The following is a 6,356-nucleotide window of genomic DNA, read 5'->3' as shown; positions in this document are numbered from 1 at the left end:
TTTTGGTGTCTTGTTTAAGGTGTTTAACTAGAACTTCTCATTCTGGACATGCTGGCAGTGAAATAACTGCATGTCAAAGTATTTTTTTTATCTAAATCTTTGCTGTTTTGAATAATTTTATTTAAAAAAAAATTAAATTATATCATTTTAAATAAAATGCTGACTAGGTTTTACTCGGCCAGCTAATTTTCCTAGGTCAGCTACATGACCACTAAAAAACTCAACCTGATCTAAGACTACCCTTGTCTCGCAAGCAACATAAAAGAATTGTTTATAGGCAATGTAAAAGAAGTGTTTTCCAATCTATTTTTTACTTTTAAAAAATATTAAATTCATGTACTTTAGATGTTTTTTATTGTTTTTAATATACTAATATAAAAAAAATCTGAAAAAAATACTATTTTAATATATTTTTAATTAAAAAATATTGTTGCTACAAGGACTACCCCAATCAAATCGCAGCTCATTGCAAGCTAATATAAAAGAAGTTTTCGCAAGCAATATAAAACTACAAAAATGTTTTTCAAGCTATTTTTTCTTTTTTAAAAATATTATTTCATGCACTTAAAGATTTTTCTTAATTTTTTTAATGTACTAGTATTAAAAATAAAAATAAAAACCTGAAAAAATATTATTTTAATATATTTTAAATTAAAAGAAATACAATAAAAAACAAACCATTAATCTTCTGCACTCCAGAGGTTTAGGCCGTACATTTAGACCTCGTAATCCATTAAAACCTGATTTGAAAGTATATATATTATTAGAGAATAATATAAATTATTTTTTAAATATTCACTTAAAAAATTTAATAGTATTAATTTCCGCACGGTAAGGATGGTTCTACTGGCTTCTTAAACTCCAGTATCCATGATGAAATATGCCCAATATCAGAGTTCTGAATGGAATCCACATGAGAAGCTAGCATTAATCTCCGTACCACTTATCCAAGAAAAACGAAATAAGAGTTTTTGCTTCCAATCGTCTAGGAAAAGCCATCCTTTAATACACGAAAGCTTTTACAAATAGGAGACAGACACATAGGGAACTTGAAATACAAACCATTTTGCCCTAGGTACCTCTCTTTCAGGACCGAAACCTATAGACTATCTGCTCCCGACACCTAGGACCATTCTAAATTGCCTAGCAAAGCTCTATTCTGATGCCTGACCCCTCCCCTTCTGCTTAGAAGATCATATGAAAAGACCAGACCAATTTACCAATATCATCACACAACGTTTGAACAGAGTGAAAGGGAACTCCTAGCGGGGTAGATCTAGCCAGAGTGGTTCTACACGCAGAATTCAATAATTTAGCCTTCCAGCTAGACAACCTGAAACTAATTAATACGGTTCATAACATTCCCGTAAGTCTGCTCAGTAACACTAGAATAAAGAAAAGGCATCGATCCCAGGATACTTCCCAGGGGATCACCAGTGAATGAGAAATTACTGGTAAGTTGGATATGTTGTTTACGCCTACGATTCACAAGAGGGCAACACGTTAGAATAAAATAACTAGAGGAGAAAGGTACGAAGGGAAGCATGGTGGAAGACAACTTTCTTTCGTATCATATTATTCTTGATAGTGTTATAAAAAATCTAGGTAGTTTAGAAATAATATTTATGTATTAAATAATTAATTAATCCATAATTTTAACAATTTTATTTATTTATTTTAGTCAAGATTGTGAGAAGTTAGAGTGATTAGTAGTTAGTAGGCTAACGTGGTAGATAATGGTGTCTAGAATAGTCGGTGTCGTAAATCAAAATGATTGGTGTGTGAGAAGTAGTGTTTTAGAAGCTGTTTGGGAACGTGATGTAAATCGTATTTTTAATAATTTTAATTTTTATTTTGTTAAAATTTAAATTTTTTTATATATTTTGGATCGTTTTGATGTGCTGATTTCAAAAATAATTTTTTAAAAATAAAAAAATATCATTATGATGTATTTCAACATGAAAATACTTTGAAAAATAAGCATAGCCACACTCTTATAACTAAGTAGCTGCAAAAAAAAAATTATGGTGTCTAAGAAACTTTTAAATTCGAGAGATAAAAATTATAGTGAGAGAGAAAGTATTAAAAAAAAGATAATATGAAATATTTATATTTTATATAGTAAAGAATAAAAATTATTAGCCTGGAATTCCGAGGATAACAGGAAAGTCATCCCCAGCCAAATGTGCCCAAACCCGAAATACACTGCAACAAACACAAAACCGCCTCCTGGTTTGGGAGAAGAAGATGCGTGAAAATTAACTGTCCAGGTCCCACATGACAGAGTGTTTCTTCCACGTGTTTTAGGTTTCTGTTAACTGTTAATGTCAATAATTGAAATATAATTATAATTTATTTTTATTTTATATTTTTAGTTTAACATGGGTGTCCGGGCCAATTTGCGTGCACGTCGACTAATTCACACGGGCCCTGAAGTTAATGACCATGTAAGCCTCCAGTGACCATCATATGAGTAACCATAGGGCTCGAACCTGAGATCACAAAGAAATAAATTTTTTAATTCTAAATTTTTACCACTGAACCACCATCTAGATGGTTAATTTATTTGATCATTAATAACATCGTCTCTTCTCTTCTATACGAATTAATGCTATCATTTTTATCGTTTTCTTTCCTTGTATTATTATTATTTAAGAGAAGGTCCGCAAGGACAAGCCTCAAACGTCACCTGCCGTGGGAAAGTAACGTAGAAGTGACAGAACGACTTCCCCAAGCTGCCCAAATCTGTTACGCTATTTGCTTATTTCTCTTACACGTCAACGTGATGATCCTGCCACTTCATTATTTTTTTTCATTTTAGCCCGTTTAGTTAACCCAAACCTATATAATAATTGCATCAACTGTATCACGCAAAAAATCTTTCTCGTAATAAACTTGTTTTAGGGGAAAAGATTACTGTATAATTATTCAAAGGCTAATATACGAGCTAGCCTGGCTATTATTAAAAATATCTTTGTGCCTTTTAATAATCTTCGGATAAATCTTAGTTTTCTAATTTAGTTATTAAAAAACTTTGAATACATCTTTGATTTTGTATTTTAAAAATATTTTTGAAAAAATTAAATTTTATTTTATTTTTTTATTTATTTTAAATTAATATTTTTTTAATGTTTCATATTAATTTGTAGCAAATAAAATGAATATAAATTTACAAATGCAAAACGTTATACTGTATTTTATTACCAAATAATCTAACACGCGTCAACCTTATAGGGTAAAAGCATCATTAAGCTCAACTAAAACCAAACAAGTATTAGTTGAGATGCGCGCAAGCTGGCCAGGACACCCACGTTAAACTAAAAAAAAAACCAAACAAGCAATTAATACAAAATCATGTCGAAATATCACTTGCAGATACCCGTCACGAATCCTAAATTTTGTTCCAGTGTCATTGTCGTTCCATATAATGCATCTTCCCATCCATATAATGCATTTATATGGCATCTTCCCATCCATATAATGCATCTTCCCATCCGAAACCTTCACTGAAATGAGAGGACGAAGGAAATTTTGTTTTCGTAGCTGTTTGTTTTAATATTTTAAAAGTGTTTTTAAAAAAGTTAAATTTTTTTATTTTAATTTTTACTTTAAATTAATATTTTTGAATGTTTTTAGATCATTTTGATACGGTGATATTAAAAATAATTATTTTAAAAAAAAATTATTTTAATATATTTCTGAGTGAAAAATATTTTGAAAAACAACTGCAACTATACTCCCAAACAGATTCTTAAACATGTTTTAAAAATATATTTTATATAAAAAATCATTAAATTATTTTTTTATTTTTTAATAATTTTGATGTTCTAATATTAACAATAAAAAAATATTTAAATATATTTTTAAATAAAAAAATATTTTAAAAAATATTTTAAACGCAATAACATTATTTATTGCAAAATTGAACAGCCTAACCACCCCTCACCTTCCTTCCCCGCAAGCAAACAACGTTATGCTTGTTTTTGGAGTCCATTAGAGCAAGACACAAATTCAAAACTTCACTCTCTTTTGGTTAAGAAAACAACACCATGACACACACCTATTAACACGAATATTTTTCTTTTAGTTTAATATGGGTGTTTGAACCAGCTTGCGCGCATCTATTAACACAAACATTGAATGTGTGTGTGTGTTTCATTAAATAAACAATCGAGTATGTGAATTTTAGCAAATTAAGACAGTGATTCATGACATTGGAAAAAAAATTGGGTTACTTGCAGATGACGTAGTCTACACGCACCTTAAATTTGACATGAACAAACATTACTAGTTACCATAAGAGTTGGGGTCGGTTTTACTGTTTATATAAATAGTGAACCTGCTCTACAACTCTTTTTTGTCATAATTTTGTTATTCAACCTTTTTTTATGATCTAATTCAATTAAATAAAATTTAAAATTATAGTAGAAAAACAAATTAAAATATAGAGGATCACAACGTAAAATACAAAAAAAAATACATTATTAATCTCAATTTTACTTAATTAGTTTATTTTTTTATTCATTTTTATTCTCTAGATTCGAGTGAAGGGAGAGAAACTCGCAAATAGAGTGAAGAAAAAGCAAGTTATCGGTTAATCATATTCTAGTAATAAAAAAAATAATTTTGATATCAACGAGTTTCAATCAATAAAAAGAGTTTTATTGAGGTGTTTCTATACTTTCATATTGCTAGAGAAACTAGTTTGAGATTGAGAGATTATCTTTTTTCTTGCTTTTATTTTGTATTTTTTGAATAATTTAAGGGTGTTATAAGTTGATATATTGATTTATTGATATGACAATACTGTTTATTAGATTTTTTTTTATGAAAATAGATTCAAAAATAAATTTTTATATTAAAAAACCCTAGTCTAATATCTCAATTACCTTTCATATAGTTGTGAATTAATCAAGCAAACAAACTACATATCATTTACTTTAATTTTTTTTAATAAAAAAGGAAGGCGACATGTCAAGAAAAACAAAGGCCTCACATGCACGCGACCTTTTCTTTAAATAGGCTAGTCATAGTGGGTCAACGAGGCCATGTGCTTTGTCTTTATATATTCAATCCATTGTGGTTTTTTTTATTTTGATTAAATTTCATGAAAGTAAATAATTTTAAAATATACATTAACATACTTTTTATGAATAGAATAATAGCCTTTTTATTTAAAACCATCGAGTACTTTTTTATAGTCTTTTGTGATTTGTATTTTTTTTGTTTTTTTAGCATGTTTTTTTGTTATAGCATGTTCATATAAAAAAAATGAACTCCACAAGTTTTCAGTATATTATTCTTATGCTTTTTAATACATTCATGCCATAAAAATGACATTCGTGCCATCAAAATGAAAACATTATTTTTTTAATAAAATTTTACTTCTATGATTTATGTTTTTCCCCTTCAAATAATAAACATTCTTGTAAAGAAATTGCCAAAAAAGAAACAAAATTAATAGGATAAAGAGGTCTTAATTAAAGATTCTCGGAAATAATTTTGCTTTTGCTTCTATGATTTCTTATTATTTTTTACTTCAAAAAATAAACATTTTGATAAGGAAGTTGCAAAAACTGAAATCTCATGGATATATAAAGAAGTTTTAATTAAAATAATGTCTTCAGAGTCTTTTGATATTTATTATAACAGCCTTCATTTTTTATTAAATGAAGTGCATTGCTTGAAAAAACAATATTTTTTAGTTGAGAAAAGTTGATTAATGATAAAAAAAAATGATCATGCTAGCAAATTATTTATGTTTTGATAAAAATTAAATTTTTTATGTTTTATAAAAAATGACATATAATTAAATAAAAAATTTAAATAAAACCATATAATACGTATGATATATCTCAATTTACATTTATCTTTTAATCTATTTTATTGATTTAGTTTTTGATTTGCGTTGATTTATCTATACCAAAAGATATAAATTAATGAAAGAGATTGATTTATTTGGTTAAACACATGCTTATAAGAAAATATTTGGTTGATGATTTGATGGGTTAACTTGATTTGACTTGTGCTATTTTTTTGTTTATTTTATGCGGGGATATCTTAATCTTATAACTCAAGCCACATATTTAACAGCTTAAATTGGGTCAATTCTTTTATATGTATTTTTTATTTATTTTTCTTGTTCTTTAATATTTGGTTGTTTTGAAGTTAGGATTAATATTTTTTTTGTCTTACTTTTTATAAAGTCATCATGATTTTATTATCCAAGTCATTGACTTGGTGAATTAACTTTGATTGACTCGAGTTATTTTTATAATTTTTTAATTTATTCTTTCAATAATGAGATTGCTTATCCCGAGTCACATAGTTCATCCTTCAAATCTAGTGGATTTAGA

Source organism: Populus trichocarpa, chromosome 5 (assembly GCF_000002775.5).
Source record: "Populus trichocarpa isolate Nisqually-1 chromosome 5, P.trichocarpa_v4.1, whole genome shotgun sequence".
In the NCBI taxonomy this organism is placed as follows: domain Eukaryota; kingdom Viridiplantae; phylum Streptophyta; class Magnoliopsida; order Malpighiales; family Salicaceae; genus Populus; species Populus trichocarpa.
Note: the sequence above shows the minus strand (reverse complement) of the source record.